The following is a 12,606-nucleotide window of genomic DNA, read 5'->3' as shown; positions in this document are numbered from 1 at the left end:
GGTGGAGAAATGCATCGAAGTTTTTATGGATGATTTCTATGTCTTCGGATCATCTTTTGATGGTTGCCTATCAAATTTGGAAAAAGTATTGCAGAGATGTGAAGAGTCTAATTTGGTGCTCAATTGGGGAAAATGTCATTTCATGGTTCAAGGCATAGTGTTGGGGCATAAAATCTCAGTGAGCGTGTCATAGCCTAATTTCATCCGAGGACCATTGTTTGTCGGTATGCAGACCTCGTTTGACCACTTCAAAATATTTAAGACCCGTCACCATGGAATCCGTAAAGTTCCAGGACGTTTCGGAAAGAAACCGGCCAAAAACCCGAAAATAGGGGTGTATTTAACAAAGAAGGGGGGGGAAATAGACTGTAATTTCATCCGGGAACCATTGTTGATCACTCTGGAACACTTAACACCCATTGTCGTGGAACTCGTAAAGTTTTGGGAGGTTTTGGAAAGAAATTAGCCAACAACACAAAAATAAGGTTGCACTTATCAAACTTGGGGGTGTAACTAGCATTGAGACCATCCAGAACATTCTAGAAGGGGGGTGCACTTATCAATTACGAGGTGCACTCAGGAATCTTCCTCAAGAAGCCTCTGGGCGACAACCACCTCCCCCATTTTGTTAAAAATGGCATCTGGGGCTTTCGTAATGCTTCCGTAAAATTTCCGAAAATCATGGGTAATCATATTTCACTTAATATTGGTGAAAAGGGAAGAGAAAAAAAATGGAAAATCAAGTCCAAAACGCTTCCGTAAGACTTCCATAACATTTCCGTAAAGTACGAAAAGGGAGGTGAACTTAGTAATTAGGGGTGCGCTTAGAAATCTTCCTCAAGAAGCCTCTAGGCGGCAGGCACCCATTTTGGCTATAAATAGTGGAAGGGGGGTGTGTAAATTTATCCCTGACCCCTATGCTATGCATTTCAGCTATTTTTGGTGAAAAAACGTGTTTCCGTGAAGAAAATCCAAGCCGAGGTACTTCCGTAACGCTTCTGAGACGTTTCCGTGAGCAAATCCGTGAAGATTTTCCGCCGTTCTTTGTTTGTTGTTTGGTCTTTAATCGGTAAGTGTTCGAATCCGATACTTTCAATTCATTTATTGTTTTGTTTGCTTTCATCTTCATCTTTTTCACTTTCGGTTTTCCTTTCTTCCGCTTTAATGAGCTTTTAACCGTTTACTTAAGCCGTTTTCTCACCTAATAAATGATAAAATGAATTTCAACCAATTATTTGTGTTGTAATCTCGTTTAATCACTGTTAAAGCTAAATCTAACCGATCGTTCACACTGTAACCTCGGTTAAATAAAAAAAAGGCAAAATAATAATAAAATATTCAAAATATATTCAAAAAAACAATAATAAAATATTCAAAATATCTTAAAAAATAATAAAATAATCAAAATATCTTCAAAAAAATAATAATAAAATATCTACAAAAAAATAATAATAAAATAATAAAATAAATAAATCGGACGTTTTTCTATGAAAGTTTCCTTGAATAAATTGACTAATAACCAAAGTGAAACTAAGGCTAAAATCAACTCAAAAACCAAGCTTTGTCCGCAAAAATCACTTAAAACCGTTTTAAGGTCCAACGCCTTAAACGGTCATGCAAGAACTACGTAAGTCAGAGTTCCTCATCACAAATTGAGGATACGTAGGAGCAAAAGTCCCACTTTTGTCGACCACCCTTTTCCAAAAGCCAAGAGATCGCTAATGGTCCAATGCCTTAACGTTTCTCTTCTTTCAAAACCAAGGATCGTTAATGGTCCAACGCCTTAACGTTTCTCTCCTTTCAAAACCATGAGATCGTTAAGGGTCCAACGTCTTAACGTTTCTCTCCTTTCAAAAACAAGAGATCGTTAAAGGTCCAACGCCTTAATGTTTCTCTCTTTTCAAAAACTAAGGGATCGTTAAAGGTCTAACGCCTTAACGTTCCTCTCTTTTCAAAAACCAAAAGATCGTTCAATGCTCCAATGCCTTAAATGACTTTTGTTCGGTTAAAATCGATCTTGCGAGAAAAGATCAAAACAACTTAACAAACGTTCAATTCTAAAAGAACTACGTAGGTCTGATTTCTTCACCACAAATGAGGATACATAGGAGCGAGGGGAACACCCTTGTCGACCACAAAAAGATAAAAAATACAAAAGGCCCATAAAAAGCTAAAAAACATAAAAAAGGAAAATACATAAAAATGTAAAAAAGGGGAAAATAAAACAAATTGAAGACATGATATTGCACATTTGATTAAAGGTTGTCGTCCCTTGTGACGGGCTCGTGGGGTGCTAATACCTTCCCTGTGCGTAAAACCAACTCTTGAACCTTTCACACTTAAAGTTCATAGACCACACGCATTTCGGTTTTTTCTTATGTTTTCCTTGAATAAACGTTGGTGGTGACTCCGCGTGCCTTTCTCCCGCTGAAGGGTAGGTTGCGACTGTTGGCGACTCCACTGGAGACTATTTTTTGAGAGTTAGGCCAATCAATCAGTGTGCAATATCTCGTCGTGACTTCTTCTTTATTTATGTTCTACCTTCCCTTTTATCTTTGGCTTTTGTCCATATTTGTATATAACCTTTGCTATGTTGTTGTGTTTGGTGTGTTTGTCTATCAATTACATTCATAGTTAGAAATACCTTTTTCTACACGCACATGAAACCTACACCTCACACACACATTGAGATACTAGGCCCTATACCCGGGTCTATGTGAGCCATAAGGAGTGGAGGTGAGTCTGTGGTCATGCTAAGTCTCTGACTTGCTTGATGACAGTGAAAACTCATCTAGAGTTTTTCTCTTCGATGATATATTGTCACTGGTAGTCCCTACCACCACAATGTTGATATCTAGGGAATAATATCTCTAGAAACCATTTAGGGAGATATGACCACCGTGGGAGTTATCACTAAAAAGCCTCTTTGATCCTCCCGTTTAGGTCCCTAAAATAGGGGCACAAAGCGAACACGTTGCGTACCTTTTAAACACTGCCATGCATATAACCTAAATGCCATGTAGGCCTTTGTTGTATGATTTATTTGTGGATATTTCCATGTTGTGTACATCCCCCGGTTGCACTTCTGCTCATCTGCATCATGTCATCACGCACGCGTTGTATGTTGGTTTCATCTTTTGTCATGGGAAGCCGGAAGGTCCATATCACCTTCTTAACTATGCACATGGGGCATTGCGCCCCCAAATGCGCAAGTTAGAAGAGATGATTTTTCGGGCTCTCATATGCGTAAATGCATTCATATCATGCATTGCATAAACATCTCTTCATGGCATCGTAATGGACATATCGTTCCTGCATTTGTCACTTATCATATTCACGCATTGTATTTTGCATAAGTCATTTCATCACCATGCATATGTGTCATACCCTAATTTTGTCCGGGGACCTTTGCTTGGTGGCATGCAACTTTCATTTAACCATTTGGAGGTACTTGGCACCCATCGTCAGGCAATTTGTGAAGTTCCGTGACATGCCGGAACTCAAAAGGAAGCATCGTTGCACAATTCGTGAGGTTCCGTAACATTTCGTAAGTCAAAAAGGGGATGATTATGTAATCCGCAAGGTTCCGTAACATTACGGAAAGAAAACAGATATCGTTACGAAATTCGTAAGTTTCCGTAACTTTACGGAAAAAGAATCACCAAAAAAGGGGGGCAGCGGGTGTATTTAGAGAAAATATGGGTGCAAATAGCAACCAGGCCCACTTGGGCCCTCCAGAAGATTCCTCCAGAAGGCGGTTGCTTCTGGAGGAAGTCACCTTGCTCGCCTGGGCGAGCTGGGTGGCAAGCATCTCCCCCATTTTTCTATAAATAAGGGGAGAAGTGAAGAGGAATTTCGTTCAGCCCTCCTGGTAATTCAAGAATCACTTGAAATTAGTGAAAAAAATTGGTTCCGTGAAGAAACCGAGCCGAGGCGCTTCTGTAAGGTTTCCGTGGGGATTTTCGCGAAGATTTTCAGCCGTTCTTCGACGTTCTTCGGTTGTTCTTCATCGTTCCTCGGTCTTCAACGGGTAAGTTTCCAAATCGAGCTTTTCAATTCATTCTATGTACCCGTGGTGATCCTCATTTGTTTTTTCGTGCTTTTATTTTCATTTTTATTTACTTTCCATACCCCTTTTGACGTGCTTTATTCATTTGCTTAAGTTATTTTCTCGCCTAATCAAAAAATAAAATAAATTTCCACCGATCATTTGAATTGTAATATCCGTTAGTTTCTGTTAAAATGAAATCCGACCGTTCGGTCATGCCGTAACTACGTTGGAAACCAAAAAAAAGGTAAAATAATAATATAATAATAAAAAATATCTTTTAGTAAAATAAATCAAAAAAATCAATCGGACGTTTCTCTTTGGGATTTTTCTTTCTTAATTGAATCGACTAATAACCAAAGTGAAGCTAAGGCTAAAATCAAGTCATAAACCAAAAATTTTGACGTTGCCTAAAAAAGCCATTTTCAAAGGTCCAAAGCCTTGAAACAGTCTTTTCCGCTTTTTTCGATTAAGTGTAAATTTCGAAAGGGGCTAAAATCAACATGTAGCTTTATTACCTCTTTCAAAAATAAAGAGAACATTAATGGTCCAATGCCTTAATGTCTTCTCTCTTTTCAAAAGAATCGAAAGTTTGTTTAACGGTCCAACGCCTTAAAATAACCTTTCATTTGACAAAAACATATCTTGCAAAAAGGATAAAAACAACTTAACCAAACACTTTGTTCACAAAGAACTACGTAGGTATGATTTCCTTATCACAATTATGGAATACGTAGGAGCAAGGGAAACCCCCTCGTCGACCGCAAAAAAACAAAAAGTATAAAAAGTACAAAAAGAAATAAAGACGTAAGAGGGAACATGAAAATTGAAGTCATGTTTGCACATTTAATTAAAGGCTGCCGTCTCTTGTGACGGACGCGTGGAATGCTAATACCTTCCCCATGCATAAATACAACTCCTGAACCTTTCACTATAAAGTTCGTAGATCACGTCTTTTTCCGGTTTTTCCGACGTTTTCCTCAAACAAACGTTGGTGGCGACTCCGCGCATATTCCTTTCTTGGAACACGCACCCACGAGTCACGCGTCGCCCTCCCGCCGAAGGGTAGGTTGCGACAGTTGGCGACTCCACTTGGGACCATTTTTAGAGAGTTAGGCCATTTAATCTTGTGCAATGTTTTATCATGACTTTCTCCTTTGTTGGTTTCCCTTTATTTGTCTTATGTTCTTGTGTATATAAACTCTTTGTTGCTTTTAGTGCGTTTTAAAATGTATGCATGAGGTAAATATTTATTCATTTGATGCACACAAACACCAACACTATTTGCACACACTGTGAGTTGAAAAAGGGCCCTATACCCGGGTTCATGGGAACATAAGGAGTGGAGGTGAATCTGTGATCATGCTAGGTCTCCGACTTGCTTGATTACAGTGAACCCTCATCTAGAGTTTTCCTCTTTGAAAATGTATTGTTGCTAGTAGTCCCTACTGCTGCAATATGTTCTTCGAAGGGGATGATACCTCTAAAGACCTTCAAGAGAGATATGACCACCTTGGGAATTATCACTAAAAGCCTTGTTAGCTCCCTCCCACATAGGTCCCTTCAATAGGGGCACGGAGCGGACACGCTGCGTGCCATTTTTCACACTGCCATGCATAAGTGTCACGTACCCTTTTGCTTATATTTTGTGAATATTTTCATACTGTACATTCTCGTGTTGCGCCTTTCGCATATGCATCTCGCACATTGGAAAACCAACGGACGGTCCGTGTCACCTTCTTTAATACATACGTCGGGCACTTTGCTACCCCAAGATGTTGTATCTAAAAAGGAGACAATTTCCCGGGCTCCCGTGTTCATAAATTGCAGTTGTGTCATATGCATTTCCTCATGCATTCATCCATTCCACCCATGATAGATGTTGGAGTTTTGATTTGCGCCGATTTTTGTTCACTTTAGTAAAACATGGGATCAAGTCAAATGCCTTCGCTTAAAAAGAGGTTCTATCAAGTCAAGGTCAAGAGTCTAGGGATCACCAGTCTAAAAGAGTTAGGGCAGTTGATGGGTCAGCTCCAGCGGCAAGCTTTTCACAAAGCTTACGGTAAAATCTGGGACCTAGCCATGGTAGAAGTCTCTACAGAGGCCATTGCCCCCCTTGCCCAGTATTATGATCAGCCGTTGAGGTGCTTCACCTTTGGGGACTTCCAGCTATCACCCATGGTGGAAGAATTTGAAGAGATCCTAGGATGCCCTCTAGGGGGGAGGAAACCATATCTCTTCACAGGGTTCTATCCCTCATTAGCTAGAATTTCCAATATAGTCCAAATCTCGGCGCAGGAATTAGACCACAGGAAGCAAGTCGAAAATGGGGTGGTCGGAATACCGAGAAAATATTTGGAGGTAAAAGCAAGAATCTTGGCAGATGAAGGCGAGTGGGTCCCGTTCATAGATATTCTCGCACTGTTGATTTTCGGGGGAGTCCTCTTTCCGAACGTGGATGGGTTGGTGGACCTGGCAGCGATCGACGCTTTTCTCGCCTATCATAACCACTAGGAAAGCCCGGTTGTCGCTATGCTAGCCGATCTATATGACACCTTCGACCGAAGATGTGAAAAGAGCAATACAAGGATTGTTTGCTGTACTCCAGCTCTTTATGTATGGTTAGTTTCGCACCTTTTTCGCCAAGAAGTGAGGCATGCTTGCCCGTTAGAAAGCCACCGTTCATGCACAGAGAAAGGAAGGGCGAATTGGGATCAACTCTTAGCAAGCAAAGAAGGAGCATCTGTCAACTGGTTCCCTTGATGGAAGGAAGGAAGAACCGGAGTTCTTATTTCATGCGGAGGATTTCCAAATGTTCCCTTGATGGGGACGAGGGGTTGCATCAACAACAATCCCGTTCTTGCTATAAGACAACTTGGCTATCCTATGAGAGGAGCCCCACTAGAGGAAGAGATCGTGCCTGTCATTTCACGAGGTTTCAATAAGACCAATGTGGAGACACTTTAGAAGGTCCGCAAGGCATGGGAGGTTTTGCAAAAGAAGGACAAGGAACTCAAAGGCAGTAACAATGGGCTCATCGGTGGCTACCGTGAGTGGTTGAAAGCCCACGTGCAAGGTTTGGATTGGCTCCCAAGTCTGAGAACCACTAAAAGGGAGGAAGATGAGGAACCAGAGGAAGACGAAGAGGTGCAGGCCCTTAGGACAGAACTCAAGCAAGCTCAAACAGTCAAAGAAAGGTTCAAATCAGCAGCTCTTAAAATCCGAAAGGAGAATGCCGAACTGAGAGATGTAAATATGGCTACCACCAAGGAATTGGAACAAGAGACCAAAAGGGCCTGTAGGGAAGAACATGGTCGGAACAAGTTCCGAGGGGCTCTGTGGGGCAGTAACAGCGAGCTTAAACTTCGAAGAGAAGAAAGGGACCAATCGTGAGTAGACAGTTTGATCTTGAAAGATGAATTGAAGGCTTGCTCGAGGTCCAAAAGAAGTTTGTCTCAGCGGTTGTGCGAGACAGAGACCAACATGTTAGCTATCATCACCAAGTATCAAGAAGAACTAAGCCTAGCCACAGCCCATGAGCATAGGGTGGCGGATGAGTATGCCCAACTGTACGCAGAAAAGGAGGCTAGAGGAAGGGTGATCGACTCGTTACACCAAGAGGTAACCATGTGGATGGACCGATTTGCTTTTACCTTGAACGGGAGTCAAGAACTTCCCCGATTGCTAGCCAAGGCCAAAGCAATGGCGGACATCTACTCCGCCCCTGAGGAGATTCACGGACTTCTCAGCTATTGTCAGCATATGATAGACCTAATGGCCCATATAATTAGGAACCGATAGGGAATTTGTATTGTCACTCAAATCTTGATTGGTCATAACCTTTTTGAATGAAATGAGTTTATCCCATGTTTCTACTCCAAAAAGTCGATACGAATCAAATCACTCCTGCATTTTATCTCTAAACATGCATTCATAACTTTTTTTCCTACTCGTCACGTTTGGTTTTTCTAGGAAGAACACCATAACTAAACGCGCCACAAGGCATCCCTATCGCACCAGATCCAAATCTAGAACGATGGGTGATCAAGAGGAGACACAAGAACAGATGAAAGCCGACATATCGGCTCTAAAAGAACAAATGGCTTCCATGATGGAGGCCATGTTAGAAATGAGGCAACTCATGGAGAAAAACGTGGCCACCGCTGCCGCTGTCAGTTCGGATGCCGAAGCAGACCCAACTCTCTTAGCGACCGCGCGCCATCCTCCCTCAAACGCAGTGGGACGGGGAAGGAACACGCAGGGGCACAACGGCAACCCTCATTTGGGATACAACCGAGCGGCTTACCCTTATGGATTGCCGCCTAATTACTCGCCACCAGTCATGCAAGATGATGCGGGTCATATCTCTTCTCCCATCCTTCAAGGGGAGCCTCCTCAACAGCCCGAAGAGGTCCACGAAGATCCTGAAGACTATGCCCAAAGGGATGTCGAGTTCTATCCCCCGGTCCCCGAGGGGCCGGCACCCAACACGTTGCCTCAGCCCAACCTCACGGCACAACCAATAGTTTTGTCCATGGAAGGACCGCCCCCGGCAACTGAAGAAAGGAGGAAGCTCGATCTCCTTGAGGAGAGATTGAGGGCCGTGGAAGGATTTGGTGACTATCCGTTCGCGGACATGACGGATCTCTGCTTGGTACCCGATGTTGTTATCCCTTTGAAATTCAAAGTACCGGACTTTGACAAATATAAAAGGACGACTTGTCCCAAGAACCATCTCAAGATGTACTGTCGCAAGATGGGCGCACACTCTAAGGATGAGAAGCTATTAATACATTTTTTTCAAGATAGCTTGGCCGGAGCCGCAGTGGTTTGGTACACTAATCTGGAAGCTTCCCGCATCCGTACTTGGAAGGACCTGATTACTGCCTTCCTAAGGCAATATCAGTATAATTCGGATATGGCTCCCGATCGCACTCAGCTACAGAATATGTTCAAGAAGGAAGGGGAAACCTTTAAAGAATACGCACAACGGTGGAGAGACCTGCAGCACAAGTAGCCCCTCCCATGGTCGAAAGAGAGATGATCACTATGATGGTAGATACCTTGCCAGTGTTCTACTATGAGAAGTTGGTAGGTTACATGCCATCCAGCTTCACGTACCTAGTGTTCGCCGGGGAAAGAATTGAAGTAAGGTTTACCTTGCTCGCCTGGGCGACCTGGGCCTCTACAAGTGCCAATGCTAGGAGGGTTGGAACAACTAGGGCAAAATGGAAGGAGGGAGATGCCCATGCCGTCACTTCAGCGCTCCCGTGGGTTAAACCCCCACAGGCATCTCATGGCACGCATCAGTACGCTCAACATCATCTGAGCTTCTCAGCTCACGCCGGGAACTCCTCTAATTAAGCACCCATGCAGCCTAAGGCACCCGTTCAGAGGGAGGCCCCCCAAGTTCCAACTCCAACCATGACTCGCCCGGCCGACAATTCCAACGCAATGAGGAACTTTCCCCCGAGGCCAATTCAACAATTCACCCCACTCCCAATGACATATGAAGACCTCTTACCGTCCCTCATCGCCAACCAACTAGCCATAATAACTCCCGGGAAGGTCTTTCAACCCCCTTTGCCAAAGTGGTATGATCCTAACGCAACTTGCAAGTACCATGGGAATACCCCGGGGCATTCCATCGAAAAATGCTTGGCCCTTAAATACAAGGTCCAACATTTGATAGATGCTGGATGGCTGACATTCCAAGAGGATCGGCCCAACGTGAAAACCAACCCGCTTGCCAATCATGGAAGGGGGGCGGTTAACGCCATTGGGTCAGATAGGCCTCGCTGGTCTAAACCTTTAAAGGATGTGGCAACCCCTAGGAGGTTTATCTTTGAGGCCCTACAAAAGGGAGGTGTGATTCCCCATGGTGGGCATAAGGAGGATTCTTGTTTGCTGCATTCCGGTGAGCTGCATAACATGGAAACGTGTTTGGAAGTGGAAGAATTGTTACAGCGGATGATAGATCAAGGTCGACTGGAAGTCGGCAGTGAGGGAAGAGAAGAGCATCATATATGCATGCAGTCCGCGGAGGAGAGCAGTCTTGCGAAGCCCAAACCTTTGGTGATATATTTCACCAAGGGCGCAGCTTCACAAAAACCCCGACACCCCTTGGCACCTAAGCCTATCCCTTTCCCATACCAAAATAGCCACGCAGTCCCATGGAAGTACACACCTCCGAACAAAGAGGAAGAAGAAACCACCGACATCAGTTCATTGTCAGCCAAAGTAACCAATATCACGGGGCTAAGCGGTGTGACCCGCAGTGGTCGTGTATTTGCGCCCCCTGACCTACCAATTCAGCCCATGAACGCCAAGGGGAAGGCAAAGGTGGTGAAAGAACCAGATGAGAAAACCCCCCTCACTCTGAACGAGGATATTCCGGCGAAAGGTCTTCCGGAGAAAAGGGATGGTTATGGCAAAAAGGAGGTGTCACTAGAGGAAGCCAGCGAGTTTCTCCGCATAATTCAGCAGAGCGAGTTCAAGGTTATTGAGCAGCTCAACAAAACCACAGCCAGGGTCTCGCTGTTGGAATTACTCATGAGCTCGGAACCTAATCGGGCTTTACTTGTAAAGGTTTTGAATGAGGCTCACGTGGCCCAAGATATCTCTGTGGAAGGCTTCGGAGGGCTTGTTAATAATATCACCGCCAACAACTATCTCGCCTTCGCCGAAGAAGAGATCCCTGCCGAGGGGAGAGGGCATAATAAATCTTTGCACGTATCAGTCAAGTGTATGGACCATGTTGTAGCCAAGGTGCTCATCGATAATGGTTCCAGTTTAAACGTGATGCCCAAGAGCACTTTGGAGAAATTACCATTCAATGCTTCCCACCTAAAGCCAAGTTCCATGGTAGTTCGTGCCTTCGACGGCACCCGCCGAGAGGTTAGGGGAGAGATCGACCTCCCTGTACAGATAGGCCCTCACACTTGTCAAGTTACCTTCCAAATAATGGATATTAACCCCCCCTACAGCTTCCTGTTGGGGCGCCCGTGGATCCACTCAGTGGGAGTTGTTCCCTCTACACTCCACCAAAAGTTGAAATTCGTAGTGGAAGGGCATCTGGTCATCGTATCAGGCGAGGAAGACATCTTGGTAAGCTGCCCATCCTCTATGCCTTATGTGGAGGCCACAGAGGAGTCGTTAGAAACCGCTTTCCAGTCTTTCGAGGTGGTAAGCATTTCCTCCGTGGATTCCTTCTCTAGGTAAGCTTGCCTGTCTGATGCAGCAGTAATGATGGCCCGGGTGATGTTGGGGAGTGGTTACGAGCCCGGAATGGGTTTAGGCAAGGACAATGGCGGCATAACTAGCCTGATAAACGCCGAAGGAAATCGTGGGAAGTATGGGTTAGGCTATAAACCCACTCAGGCAGATATAAAGAGAAGCATTGCGGGAAGGAAAAGCGGAAGTCAAGGTTCACGGTTAAAACAAGAAGGCAAAGGAAACCCACCCTGCCACATAAGTAGGAGCTTTATAAGTGCGGGTCTAGGGGACGAAGGTCAAGTCGTTGCAATATACGGAGATGATGTTCCGAGTGCATTGAATTTGGTACGACCGTTCCCTCCTGATTTCCGACTAGGAAATTGGCAAGTGGAGGAGCGCCCGGACATTTACGCAACAAGCATAATGTAAACCTTTACGGTTTTAAAAGCTCTATAGTTGGGCCTAGGCTTTAGAGTTTTCTTTTGTTAAGGCCTTGTGTCTTTTGCGCTTGAATTTATAATACAAGGATCTTTCTTCATCTGTTCCTACGTCTCTACCCATTCTCATCCATTTGCATGTTTACTTCTTTATATTTAACGACAGATCCAACACCGAGTCCCTCGAAGGTACTAATACCTGGGACCCGCCAACGACTTCAAGCAAGAAACGAGTCAAACGGAGGATGAACAAAACGAGGATGTGGGACTTCCCCCGGAGTTAGAAAGCTTAGTCGCTATTGAGGAACAAGAAATGGGGCCTCATCAAGAAGAAACAGAACTAGTAGAATTGGGAGCTGGCAGTGGAAAAAGGGAAGTAAAGATAGGCACGGGTATTACCGCACCTATCCGTGAAGAATTAATAACCCTGCTAAGAGACTACCAAGACATCTTTGCTTGGTCGTACCAAGATATGCCCGGTTTGAGTTCTGACATTGTACAACACCGATTACCTCTAAATCCCGAGTGTTCCCCGGTAAAGCAGAAACTGAGAAGGATGAAGCCTGAAACATCCTTGAAAATAAAAGAAGAGGTGAAGAAGCAATTTGACGCTGGTATTCTAGCAGTTGCTCGGTACCCATAATGGGTTGCCAACATTGTACCGGTCCCTAAGAAGGATGGGAAGGTACGAATGTGTGTGAATTATCGGGACCTGAATCGGGCCAGTCCCAAGGACAATTTCCCGTTGCCACACATCAATATCCTCGTAGATAATACGACCAATTTCGCTTTATTTTCCTTCATGGATGGTTTCTCCGGTTACAATCAGATAAAAATGGCACTGGAGGATATGGAAAAGACTACCTTCGTAACCCTGTGGGGAACATTCTGTTACAAGGTGATGTC

Source organism: Glycine max, chromosome 11 (genome assembly GCF_000004515.6).
Source record: "Glycine max cultivar Williams 82 chromosome 11, Glycine_max_v4.0, whole genome shotgun sequence".
In the NCBI taxonomy this organism is placed as follows: Eukaryota; Viridiplantae; Streptophyta; class Magnoliopsida; order Fabales; family Fabaceae; genus Glycine; species Glycine max.
Note: the sequence above shows the minus strand (reverse complement) of the source record.